Below are 14,310 nucleotides of genomic sequence, written 5' to 3'. Positions count from 1 at the left end.
GCATTTATATGGCTAATGGGAACATCCTCAGTTGCATAATAGGTGAAAATACAGGCTGGGAGGCGATAGTAACCCTCTATTTCACAACATAAGCAAACCACTAACTGATGGGAGTTGGGAAGAAACTTCCCCAATGAGTAGATTATTCTGTAATTGTTTACTACAGGGCTCCTTACACCTTCCTTTGAAGCTTCAAGTACAGGCCAGTGACAGAGACAAGATACAGGATTAGCTGGACCTGCTGGTCTGATCCTGGGTGGCAAATACGATCTTCCTAACAGTTTTCTAAAGTGTCAAATATGGTTTTTTTTCAGGATCTCTCTAAATTAAGTGGCTATATTTCAGTGGAAAAATATCTGCACAACAAAACAAACTTAAACACGCTCTATCTATAGTTAGTAATTAAATTCTCCAGAGAAAATTGGTATATAATTTATTTTAAAAGAAAATGGAGCATTTTTTTTAAAAAAGGTGTCTCGTGTTGCTGAATAGTTTCTCAGCAAGTTTTGTCATCTTTTAAGAGACAGTCCTAATAATATGTTTTAAATATCACTATACTTCTTCCTCACAATTTAAAACATTATTCCGTAGCTGAAGAAATCAGATATTTCCTCTCCTCCAATTCTGCACAGAAGCTGTTTATTTCAAAATTTGCTCAAAAAGATGCATCCAGTAGCTATTTCTTGCCCAAAACTTGGGGTTATTGGCCAAATGTAATAAATGGCCAATGGCAGCTTAGACTGTTACACCTTGGCTAATGTTATCAGTCCCAATGCAGTTCAGTCTTAATGTACTTGTATTTATGCAGTTCAAATATAAAATGTAGTGGGGTTATGCATATCCAATATTCATTGTCATTACAACTCATTATGAAACTATATTATTTGCCCGCTGACTAATATGAATCTTGGTTGCACTAGATCAAAAAATTTTGCTCTCCTTGCCTATTATAATGTAAAATCTCCGTAACTATGACTAAATATAAACTGTTTACTTTTCCAGAAATGGGTTAGACTTTTAACCATCTCAGTAGTGAGCATTTGTGCTTAATTTTAGAACTTTGTGTTCACTAATCCGTTTGGATACTGAAGTGTATATCAAAGTTCTCTCTATTTAACTGAGTTTACTAGGTTTGCTTTGTGGAGTTTGTGATGAGTCCAACAGAATCTATAGAGGAAATTGGCCTGTCTGAGGTGTAGGCAGGTGAAAAAAAGATCAGGTTTACATTGCAGTAGATGGGTTTTCAAACATGGCAAAGACATCCATCAGACAGGCCCTCTTAGAATCTTTTTCAGGTAGATCACTATGCTGCTCTCTGTGCATTACATTTTGGGTTGGGGGGGGGGAGGTTGTTTTGTTTTGTTTTGTTTTTTGGTAGTATAGTAGCAGTCATGTCTATTGCATTGGAGTATAACCTTCCAGTTTACTCTTCTAAAGGCTTATTTCTCTAAGTACAATAGAATAGATATGTACTCTTTTGGATGAAAAATAGAAATTGTACAGAAAACAGAGAGCTTTGTAGCTTATGTATCTTATTTTTTCATTTAGCAAATTTCTTGGGGGGAAAAAAGTCATCAACAGCCTCCCAGTGCTCGAGACTTCTAGAAGAACTGCTGGCTTTTCCTGAGGAACAGGATACAAGAAAGATGGCTGGTGTGATCAGGAGGAATCCAGAGCTGACCAGCACCCAAGATTTTTTTAAAGTTCTTAGTTGTATGAAGCAAAATACTTTTTACATATGAAAAAAGCAAATTGTTATTGCTCCCATCAATAAACCCATGGTGCACTATTCTGTTCTTTGCCTTATATTTTACTTATCCTTGGATATTACTTAAATTTCAGTATGATCCTTTTTATTCATTTGGAGTAGACTTTGCATCCAGTCCTGCTTCCATTAAAGAAAATAGCAAAACTCCTACTACATTAAATGGAAGCAGGATTGGGCCCTTAATATTATTTTATTTTTCTAGAATAACCATTCTAAAACTTGTTAGAACATCTCCAGTAATTATTGTGGAGTGGAATCATGGACTGACTCCCACACAGCTTGGTATGTTTCTTTTCCAAAATTACCTAAGGCCAAAGTTATGACTTTGCATGCTATGCTGGTCACAAAATGTGCTTAAAAGGCTAATGAAGGATAATTGGTCAGTATTTCAACAGTAATATCCTAAATAATTTTAGCCAAACATTTCCTTTTAAAAAAATTGATTGTACTTTGCTGTGGAAACAGATATTGAACGTGGCACAGCAAGGTATGCCTTTGCATCAAGGTACTTTTAACTAGGCGTACAGCACCAAGGACAGACTCAAAGGCACAGGAGAACACAAAGTACACTTGAACTGTTGAATATTAAATTCTCACTTTTTCTTATAGTTTCACATTTTGCTTTTATTGCTTCAGTTACTATTGGAAACGTTTTAATTAATCTTCTTTGAAGCTTGACAAAGGGGCCCCATGTGGGGAGGGCTACATTCACTTTAATCCTTATTGCAGAACGGGTGAAATTTTATCCCTGTGCAGAGAGGCAGTACAAGAGCTATGCTCCACCCATGTCCCATGTAAGCCTTGTTTTGATGGCTGAAGTGGTGTACAAGGGCAAGAACAAGTTAAAAATTACTTAGACAAGGTAGATGTCTTCAAGTCACCAGGGTCTGATGAAATACATCCTAGAATACTCAAGGAGTTGATTGAGGAGATATCTGAGCCATTAGCGATTATCTTCTAAAAGTCATAGAAGACGGGAGAGATTCCAGAGGCCTGGAGAAGGGCAAATATAGTGCCAATCTATAAAAAGGGAAATAAGGACAACCTGGGGAATTACAGACCAGTCATCTTAACTTCTGTACCCGGAAAGATAATGGAGCAAATAATTAAGCAATCAATTTGAAAACACCTAGAAGATAATAAGGTGATAAGTAACAGCATGGATTTGTTAAGAACAAATTGTGTCAAGCCAACCTAATAGCTTTCTTTGACAGAGTAACAAGCCTTGTGGATAAGTGGGGAAACATTAAATGTGGTATATTCTGCCTTTAATGAGGCTTTTGATACTGTCTCTCATGACCTTCTCATAAGCAAACTAGGGAAATAAAACCTAGATGAAGTTACCATAAGGTGGGTGCAGAACTGGTTGGAAAACTGTTCCCAGAAAATAGTCATCAGTGGTTCCCAGTCAAGTTGGAAGGGCATGTCAACTGGGGTCCTGCAGAGATCAGTTCTAGGTCTGAATCTGTTCTATATCATCATCAGTGATTTAGATAATGGCATACAGAGTACACTTATAAAGTTTGCAGACAATATGAAGCTGGGAAAGGTTGCAAGTGCTTTGGAGGATAAGATTAAACTTCAAAATGATTTGGACAAACTGGAGAAATAGTCTGAAGTAAATAGGATGAAATTCAATAAGGACAAATGCAAAGTACTCCATTTAGGAAGGAACAATCAGTTGCACACATAGAAAATGGGAAATGACTGCATAAGAAGGAGTACTGCGGAAAGGGATCTGGGGGTCATAGTGGATCACGAGCTAAATATAAGTCAATGGTGTAACACTGTTGGGAAAAAAAAAGCAAACATTCTGGGATGTATTAGCAGGAGTGTTGTAAGCAAGACACAATAATTAATTATTTCCCTCTATTCAATGCTGATTAGGCCTCAACTGATTGTGTCCAGTTCTGGGTGCCACATTTCAGGAAAAATGTGGAGAAATTGGAGAAAGTCCAGAGAAGAGCAAGAAAAATGATTAGAGGTTTAGAAAACATGACCCTATGAGAGAAGATGGAAAAAAATGGATTTCTTTAGTCTGGGGAAGAGAAGACTGAGAGGGGACATAACAGTTTTCAAGTACATAAAACATTGTTACAAGGAGGAGGGAGAAAAATTGTTCTTAACCTCTGAGGATAGGACAAGAAGCAATGGGCTTAAATTGCAGCAAAGGCGGATTCGGTTGGTTATTAGGTAAAACTTCCTAACTATCAGGGTGGTTAAGCACTTGAATAAATTGCCTAGGGAGGTTGTGGAAACTCCGTCATTGGAGATTTTTAAGAGCAGGTTAGACAAACACCTCTCAGGGATGGTCTAGATAATATTTAATCCTGCCTTGAGTGCAGGGGACTGGACTATAAGACCTATCAACGTCCCTTCCAGTCCTATGATTCTATGTGACTGGGGAATCATTGGAGCCCACAACCAGTCCAGTGGCCCTTTTGAAATCTGTGGGGGGGTCCCCCCAGTTTCTAGGTCCTGCTCTGTTTCCTCTCAAGGTCCCTTCCAGTCCTATGATTCTATGATTGTGATAGTCCGCTGCACAAAGGTGAGTTTCATCCAGGTAAGTGTAGCAGGGTGATTTAGTCGGTCAGTAGGCCTTGTGGTCTGGGCCTATGATTCCAGTCTTTTTATCAGTTCAGGGTGTTCCGGTCCTCTGGATGGACTGACCCAGCTGGATTTGCTTCTTGGCTGGTAACCCCTAGGTCTGTCCTCCTTGGGGCCAGGAATTGTAGCTCTGGAGTGGGTAGGGGGACCTGGACTCTCCCTCTCCACCTGGTCCCTATCCAGGGCCTTGAAAGGTCAGTGGCGTGAGATGGCCTAGGTATGGCCAGCCCTTTGCTCACCTTTCCCTGGGCCACTTCCTACCAGACCTTGTGTCTCAGTTTGGCATGTGGCTGTCGTTTACTTAGTCTTTACTTCAAAATCCCTGCAGCCTAGGGCCAATGCCTGTGGCCCTCTTGTGCCCCTTGCCCATGGTTCTTGGCCGGGGTGGAGAAGGATGAGACTCTCAGCCACATCCCATCAGTAGAAGCTTCTGCTGCTGCTGCAGAGTGGTGCTCCTCCTGGAAATGGCCTCTCTTACTTCTCTTAACTGGGGCTGCGGAAGCTCCCTTTATATTGGTCTTCTCCCCAGGAGCATGCTCGACAGTGCCTGAGGTACATGGCATTCTGGGCCTAGCCCTTCCCCCACCTCAGCCTTAGTATGGGGTTTGTAAACCCCATCATAGGAAGTGTTAATAACATGTATGAAAGTATCAATTCCTGGGTGGAAGTTGGATTTCTCTCTACAAAGTGCTAATACAAATTATACCAGGAACACCAGAACTACTACAACAAAAAGGATTTATACTGATGTAGTTAAATACATTTGTATAATATCTAAGGCACATACTGTGGTCTCAAATATGCAAGCACTTATGCACATGTTTCACTCTTAAGTATGTGAGTACTCATACTGCAGTCAAACTTTAAAATTAGCACTTGCATACATTTTGGCAGGATCATGGCCTTACCTGTAATTATATATAAATGAAATCACTATCTTAGAATAAGTGGGTTTTTTTTTTCTAGTCAGCTAAATAAGGAACAGAAAGTTTTGCCATCCTAATAGATCCTAAACAATGGCCTGAGAATTGTTATAAAATTCAGAAGTAAAATTAAAACAAAAATGTAAAATTATTATCCACAAATGAGCAGTACAATGTAGAAGCTATTCACTGTTAATTAACACATAACTATCTAGTTTTATGAAGTTTCCTGGTTTACTTTCTAACTCCTTACCCAGAGACCTTCAATCAATCTGATCAGTGCAACTAAATTGTACCTGCAACTAAAATGACCAAATACCTAAATTATAGGTCTAATATACTGATTGCTGTTTGATGTTTCCCTTCCAGCATTATCAATGAGACCACTTACAGCAGCTATTCAACTTCACAAAGCTATACAGGTTATAGTACTACTTTAAAAGTAGTTTTGTCTTTCCAATGATAGTAGACTGTGAGCTTGGACAAGTATTATTAAGGACAGAGCCCTACAATCGATGTACCAAAGCAGTCAGTGAAATTGAAATCATTTTTTATATTACTCTGAAATCTCTTGCTTCCTTGAACTAAATCCATAAAATCCAGGAAAAGAGCAGTCTGATTTAGTGAAATGCAAAACAATACAAAGTCAATTTAAATTATCCATGAAAATTCAAAGAATCTGTACAAAATATGGTGTGCCTTTCCTCTATGGCACACTCATGTGATTCTGAAATTATCAAATGTAAATGGACCAGTCCATTTACAAATGAAATTTGTACATAACTATTTTTATTTATGAAACACTGAGGTCAACATCCATGTCCCATTTCTCCCTCTGGCTACATACGTTGCTTGGTGATACACTAGAAAGCTTGTGTAACTGGCCACCATGGGATTCTCATAGTGTAAGAAGGGAACTTATTTCTCATATCTTTATAGTCCCTGTCCTATACTGAAGTAGTTATCTTTCCTGTGTTTGAGTTAACTCTCTTAAAAGTTGCTGCATTGCTCTGATTCTTTAGATGCTTGAATATGATTGATTCGATTAAATAGAGAATGTTTCTCAGGGGAAGGGCTTTTTAGTTTTTAAATGAAATATTGTTATGGCAAGTAACCCTTGATCATTGATCCAACATATGGAAAAAAGATGATGATAATATGGGTCTCCTTATATCTTATTTCCTTGATTTACATAATGCATCTATCAAAAACAAAACACCTCTATGCACATGAACAACATAAACTCAAACATATTAATATCAATCTAAATATTTGTCTATAAAAATATAAAAGAAAACCCATGTAAGAGAAAAACGAAACAAAAACTCTTCAGTAAGCCTTCTCTTTCAGAAAAAGCCTTAGTGAGGCAGGCTTTCAAGTATGCCTTAGGAGTTAACAAACTTTAGTTTGGCTGGGCTAACAAGGGAAGTAAATTCCTGATTCTAAGGCTGTTGGTCTTTTGACATGTACTTCTAGGCAGAGCTGGTTTCTCTGCTCTGAGTGACATTCAGACACTGAATTGGAATAAAAAGTCAATTCCCAAGAACCAAAATTCCCCCCCCCCAAAAGTCAATCAAAACATTTGTATTGATAAAATCAAAATGTTTTGTTATAATTTTGACTTTATTTTATAACAACAATACATATATAATGCTTGAAACAAAAATAAAATGAAATGAAATATATTTTGTAGGGCTGTCAATTAATCGCAGTTAACTCGTGATTAATTCAAAAATGAATCATTAATCGCACTTTTAATCACACTGCTATTTAATAAATTTCAATTGGTATTTTATTGTTTATTTTTAATGTTTTCCTACATTTTCAAATATATTTATTTCAGTTCCAACACATACTACAAAGTGTACAGTGCTCACTTTGTATTATTATTTTTATTACAAATATTTGCACTGTAAAAATCATAAACAAAAGAAATAGTATTTTTCAATCACGTCATACAAGTGCTGTAGTGCAGTCTCTTTATTGTGAAAGTGCAACTTACAAATGTAGTTTTTTTGTTATATAACTGCACTCAAAAACAAAATAACGTAAAACTTTAGAGCCTGCAAGTCCATTCAGTCCTATTTATTGTTCAGCCAATCGCTCAAACAGGTTTGTTTACATTTACAGAAGATAATGTTGCTCCATTATTATTTACAATGTCACCTGAAAGTTAGAACAGGCGTTCACATGGGACTTTTGTGGCTGACATTGCAAGATATTTAGATGCCAGAGATGCTAAACATTCATATGCCCCTTCATGATTTGGCCACTATTCCAGAGGACATGCTTCCATGCTGATGATGCTCGTTTAAAAAAAAAAAAGTGTTAATTAAATTTGTGACTGAACTCCTTGGGGGAGAATTGCATGTCTCCTGCTCTCTTTTACCTTCATTATGCCGTATATTTCATGTCCTAGCAGTCTCGGATGATGACCCAGCACGTGTTCATTTTAAAAAAACTTTTACTGCAGATTTGACAAAACACAAATATGTTAGATTTCTAAAGATAGCTACAGCACTTGACTCAAGATTTAAGAATCTGAAGTGCCTTCCCAAATCTGAGAGGGAGGCGGTATGGAACATGCTTTCAGAAGAGTCAAAAGAGCAACTCGCCGATGCGGAAACTACAGAACCTGAACCACCAAAAAAGAAAATCAACCTTTTGGTGACATCTAACTCAGATAATGGAAGTAAACGTGCATTGGGCTTCACTGCTTTGGATTGTTATCAAGCAAAACCCATCATCGGCATGAATGTATGTCCTCTGGAATCGTGGTTGAAGAATGAAAGGATATATGAATCTTTAGTGCAACTGGCACGTAAATACCTTGTGATGCCAGCTACAATAGTAATATGTTAATGCCTGTTCTTCTTTCAGGTTGCATTTTAAACAAGAAGCGGGCAGCATTAACTCCTGCAAATGTAAACCAACTTTGTCTTAGCAATTGGCTGAACAAGAAGTAGGACTGAGTGGACTTGTAGAATCTAAAGTTTTACATTGTTTTATTTTTGAATGCAGGTTTTTTTAATGTAATTGTACATTTGTAAGTTTAACTTTCATGATAAAGATATTGCACTACAGTAATTGTATTAGGTGAACTGAAAAATAAAATTTCTTTTGTTTTTTACAGTGCAAATACTTATAATAAAAATAATATAAAGTGAGCACTATACACTTTGTATTCTGTGTTGTAGTTGAATCAATTATTTGAAAATGTACAAAATATCCAAAAATATTTAAATAAATGGTATTCTATTCTTTAACAGTGTGATTAATCACAATTAAGTTTTTAATAGCTTGACAGCCCTAATATTTCAAAATGAAACATTCCATTTTGATCTTATCAAAATGCTTTGTTTTATTTTTTTCTAAATGAAATTTTGCTGAAATTGACATTCCCATTAGGAAAAACTGGCATTTTCTAGTAGAGGAATCATCCATTGGAAAATTTTTAACCAGCTCTAATTTTAGGGCCCATCAAATACTTCCATTGATCTTAACGGGAAGCAGCGGCCAGGACATCCCTTGCCCCACGCTACTTCCCGCAGCCCCCATTGGCCTGGGACAGCGAACGGCAGCCAGTGGGAGCCGCGATCGGCCAAACCTGCGAACGCAGCAGGTAAACAAACCAGCCCAGCCCACCAGGGTGCTTACCCTGGCAGGCCACGGGCCAAAGGTTGCCAATCCCTGGATTAGAGCGTTACCAGAGGATTGGTCCCTGAGAGAGAGAGCCCCTGAATCATGTAAGAGTTTATAGATTATGCAGACACCTGGCATTTACTGAAACAATCTGCAAGCCAATGGAGTCTATGGAACGCTGATTAAATAACCCCCATGCATGAAATTGCTCCAAGTAAGCAAGCAGCTGTAGTCTGCGCTTCCTGAAGTTAGAATGATCTTTAAGGGTAAAATGCATGAATATTATGACAAAGTTTGCATGCACTAATAATTTGTAACTTCACAAGCACAGGCAGAGAAAAACACGTAGCCATACCTGTTCTCTAGATATACAGAAGCGGCCAAAGTTACAATTGGACCCTTAGACTACATATTTAGTCACAAAAGTAAGTCCTCCAGGGCAGGGATTGTCTCTGTTTATACAAAGCCTCACACCATGGGGCCTCAATCTCAATTGGTGCTACCATATTGTAAATATATTCTACTGATACCAAGAAAAGGTAATTATTACTCCAGTCAAAGGAGGTGATATCTCCTCCCCTTCTTTGGTTGTTTCCCCAGTCCACCAGCTGTGAGAAACAGGTTCTTTTCTCTGTGATACAATAGTTTGTTTGTATTCTTAGAATCCTTGTCTCATAGATCAATAAATTGGAAAAGGATGGCTCAAGATGGAAGCTGGTCTTAAACAGAGATCATGCTTCATATTCTGTAAACATTCGTCAGGAATGTAATGCCTTATCTAAATTATAATATAGCCAGGATCTAGCCCTAGAAAAGGCAAGGATATTCACTCACTCGAATAAGCCACGCTTACACAAATGGTGAGATTTGCACCAGCTTTTCACAAGGTAGGTGGTAAGAAAGGTTTTTATATTTTTAAATATTTTTTTTCAGTAAAGAGCTAAGGAATGTTTCAGCTCACAAGCGCACGATGTTGTTTTTATTCCACTAGCTGAACCCATATTCACCAGTATCTATACAGCCCTCTAGAGTGTTAACCCAATGAACCTGAGAGTGTTATTTCTAATTCCGGAAACTTTTTGTTTTATACCGTTTCATTCCTTAGATAGGTCTTTTAATGCAGACTGGAGTCTGATGTATTGGATTGGGGTGTGCTTTCAGATAAGGGGAATCCATGTGATTCAGTGCAATATTTGTTATGCCAGGTTTATTGTTGGCTTTCTCCCACTCCTCAGCTCAACTCCTACCTCTCTCCCTCCTTCCACATAGAATCCCAGTTTAATAACTCCATGTCAAAGGGCCTGATCCAACCCCCATAAAATACTGTTATTGACTCAGTGAGAGCTGGATAAGATCCAAAGATTCAAGGTTCCTCACTAGACAATTCAGCAAATCCAGGTGTGATGCTTTTTCGATGCACCCAAATCTGCAGGTCAGGGTGTAACCCCCCTACCTTATCAAGAGAGATATTTGCTGCTAACTGCATGACAGCTGTCATCCCTCTGTGTTAGCCATGTTGACAAACTTCTCATCACTCTGCCAGCCCTCACTTTGCTTTGCAGATAACACTTTGTGCACCCCAATTCCCAAGCCCCCTGGGAAAGTATTCCCCTGGAGTATCCAGCCCCTATCACTAGATCCTCACAGAAATGACCAAATTTGCTATCGCCAAAAAGAGAGTTCTCACCAGTCTGTTTGATTCAACTAAGAATTCACACTTCACTTACTACACTGAGCACTGAGATCTATTTATGAGAACACAGGGAAGTTTATTACCAAAGAGAGATTTAAGTGACACAAAGTGAGGATAATGGAAACAGAAATGGTTACAAATAACACACTTCTAAGAGACTAAACATGACTTTGACCTGAAGAAGAGCGCTGTGTAGCTTGAAAGCTTGTCTCTCTCATCAACAGAAGTTGGTCCAATATATTACCTCACCCCCTTGTCTCTCTAATATCCTAGGACTGGGTACCTGGAGCCTCCCGCACCCACGTTCTTGGGCATCTGGATGAGGAGGATATGGAACGTGGGGAGGAGGGCAGGTGGTTATACAGTGGATGCAGGGGGGATCTGTGCTCTTCAGAGGGAATAACTGTTTTCCTAAGGATGCTTTAATTGTATGTCATTGGCTTTCCTGCAGCTCCACCAGATGCCTCATCATGTCCGTTTGCTCCCCCCATAAGCCTCAGCATTGCTTCCTGCCTCTGCTCATCGTGCTCACTTAATGCTTTCCTGGCCTCTGCCACTGAATGCCTCCATACATTAAGCTGTGCCCTATCAGTGCAGGAGGACTGCATGAGCTCAGAAAACATGTCATCGCGAGTGTATTTTTTTCGCCTTCTAATCTGCGATAACCTCAGGGACGGAGATGATAGGGGGAGCATAAAAACATTGCACCTGTGGGGGGATAAAAAGGGAGAGTAAAATTTAAGATGATACTTTTCTAAGAAAAAAAGGGAGACTCTTTCACGGTGAATCAAGCAATTCACAGCGGACAGCACATGTGCTTTAGGTACAAGATCACATTTTGCCTTTTATAGTGAGCGCCTGCCGGTATGGTGACACTGGGCAACAGAATTTGGTTTCCAGGCAGCCAGGGTAAGCCAATGGGTACAAGGGGTTGGCTTCTTATGCCTTCATAACATGTGGGAATGGTTTCAAACTGCAGCACCCTCCTTTCCCATAGCAAGCAATGCTGGTTGGGTTTCACATTTAAAAGGATGGGCTGCGGTTTTTGGGTGGATCTGCAGCACACACCTCCCCTCACCCCTCCAAGTGGCTATTCTCTGGGATGATCCCTTCACCCCTCCCCCCACCTCATGGCTATTCTCCGACGTGATTCCTTTTAGCCAAGCGCAAACAGCCCAGCATGAATGGGGTCCTTTTACTGTTCCCTTACAAAAACTCCCCTATTTCAACCAGGTGACCATGAATGATATCACTCTCCTGAGGCTAAAACAGAAAGATATAGACTGAATGTTGCTTGAATGCGATCAAAACCCAGGACCATTTCCTGCCATGGTTTGCGCTACAATGATTCCAGATTACTTGCTATTGCCTTGGCGTGGTAAAGTGTCCTACCATGGAGAACGAAATAAGGCAGCCCTCCCCAGAAACCTTCTGCAAAGGCTTTCAAAGTACTTCCAGGACAGCTTCATGGAGATGTCCCTGGAGGATTCCCGCTCCATCCCCAAACACATTAACAAACTTTTCCAGTAGCTGTACTGGCCACGAATGCATCTCAAGTCTTTAGGGCAAATCAAACATTAAACACTATTGCTTTTAAACCCTGTACTGTAGTCACAAATGTGCACTCACCAGAGGGGGATCCCACCTTGGGAGGGTATTAGCTCCAGGGTGATGAAAAGGTCCTGGCTGCTGGGAAGAACAGATTCACCGCTTGCCTGCTGCACATTCTCCTCCTCCTCCTCTTCCTCATTCACAAAATCCTCCTCCCTATTGCGTGAGACTCCCCCCTTGCAGGTGTCCATGGACTGTGGTGGAGTAGTGGTAGGGTCCCCCCTTAGAATGCCATGCAGCTGATCATAGAAGCGTCATGTATGGGGCTCTGACCCAGAGTGATCATTTGCCTCCTTTGTCTTTTCGTAGGCTTGCCTGAGCTCCTTGACTTTCATGCGGCACTGCTGTGTGTCCCTGTTGTAGCCTCTGTCCACCATGCCCTGTGCAATTTTGGAATATATATTAGCATTTCTTCTTTTTGATTGGAGTTCAGCCTGCACAGATTCTTCTCCCCATACAGCAATCAGATCCAGTGTCTCCCTTTTGATCCATGCTGGAGCTAGTTTGTGATTCTGGGGGGACTGCATGGTCCCAGGGCTTTTCCTGTGTACCTGGCTAGTGCATCTGAGTTCAAAGTGCTGTCCAGAGTGGTCACATTGTAGCACTCTGGGATAGCTCCTGGAGGCCAATACCGTCAAATTGCGTCCGCACTACCTCAAATTCGACCCAGCAAGGTCGATTTTGGCGCTATTCCCCTCGCTGGGGAGGAGTACTGAAGTCGATTTTAAGAGCCCTTAGGTCAACGGAATGGGGTTGGTTGTGTACATGCATTCATTTTAAAATCAACCTAACCCCGTAGTGTAGACCAGACCTTAGTTTAAACATATTTTTGGTATCTACAAACAACTTCTTACGTGACACCTGTACATACATATCACCATGCTTATGATGACCAGTATGATAGAAGCTTTTATTTGATTCCTTTTGTGACATTCTTTATAGATAAATATGACAGCAATGTGTTTGATGTAGTGAGTTTGTCAGGCCTGATAGGACGCCTTTGCCAGTTGGCACTGAGGGGCTCTGAGGCTCACACCAAGGTATGGGACTATACAGTTGTCCACAGTGATGGGCATGGCACAAAATTCTATATAGACACCCTTTCACTTTGACACATTTCCAGAAGCTGCTTGGGACTTTACAGAATGTGCACATGCTCTCTCTCGCTCTCCTTCAAAGGCAATGGTGTTCTTTTTTAGTTTGCTGGGTTTTTCCAGTGCCCATTTCTTATTGGATTATATGGATTAATTTTTTTTCTCCTGATCTGCTATTTGTTTACTGGACCATTCTGGCTTTAATTATAATTTTTTCTTTCAGTTACATTTTCTTAGGCACCATGAGAGTCCTTTGATTCTGAATACCTTAGATATTAAGTTACTGCTGCAGCATAACTTCATTTATCTCAGAAGTTTTACAGACCACAGAATGAAGCATGCATTTGGATAATCAGGAATGTTCACTGATCCACATGCTCTGTGAAGAGATATAGCTACATTTTGGATGTAACCATGTCTGCATACGTGAGACCAGAATCAAGCCTTTTGAAAGTACAGAATATTCCAGAAAAGGAAGCCTGCAAATGCTATCCATAAAAAAAAAAAAGGGACATTTATCCTTACATTTAAATAGCTAGACCCCTAGAAAGGAAGATAAGCATTGTAGATAATAACAATAAGACATTTGTAAAAATTTTCACTGAGTTCTAAGGAAAATATTTCTAACAATGTTCTACATAATTGTTACAAAGAGAAAAAACAACTCAGTGTGAAATACCAAGACATTTTAAATCAAAACAGCTTTCTTCAACAGCCAATACAGACTTTGATGTACAGTAATTAGTCAGATTATACATTTGCCCTCAGTTGACAAGAGAAAAAGGATATTTTACAGAAGATGCTCCTGTCATTTGCAAACTTCATAATATGCCTTAAAATTGAAAATACAATCCTTTTTCTCACTTTGTTTTGTATCTTTCTTTAAACTGTAAAGGTTAAAACAGTAGGTAACATTTTAAAACTGCTTTACAGTAAAAATATTGTTCTTAATCCCAGACTTAGCACTCCAAC

General features: G+C 39.5%; 1 protein-coding gene across 2 annotated transcripts in view; it reads left to right on the top strand.

Moving 5' to 3' along the window:
* The window catches only part of TDRD3 (tudor domain containing 3), a 273,694-nt gene extending 271,905 nt beyond the window's left edge, over nucleotides 1–1,789 (top strand). For both annotated transcript variants that reach the window (XM_054013628.1, XM_054013637.1), the window contains one exon: nucleotides 1,549–1,789. The gene's annotated coding sequence lies outside the window, so the exon portion shown is untranslated. The remainder of the gene's footprint in view (nucleotides 1–1,548) is intronic.
* Nucleotides 1,790–14,310: the final 12,521 nt, after the last annotated feature.

This window comes from Malaclemys terrapin, chromosome 1 (assembly GCF_027887155.1).
Source record: "Malaclemys terrapin pileata isolate rMalTer1 chromosome 1, rMalTer1.hap1, whole genome shotgun sequence".
In the NCBI taxonomy this organism is placed as follows: Eukaryota; Metazoa; Chordata; order Testudines; family Emydidae; genus Malaclemys; species Malaclemys terrapin.
Note: the sequence above shows the minus strand (reverse complement) of the source record. Positions and strands in the feature narration are given on the sequence as shown.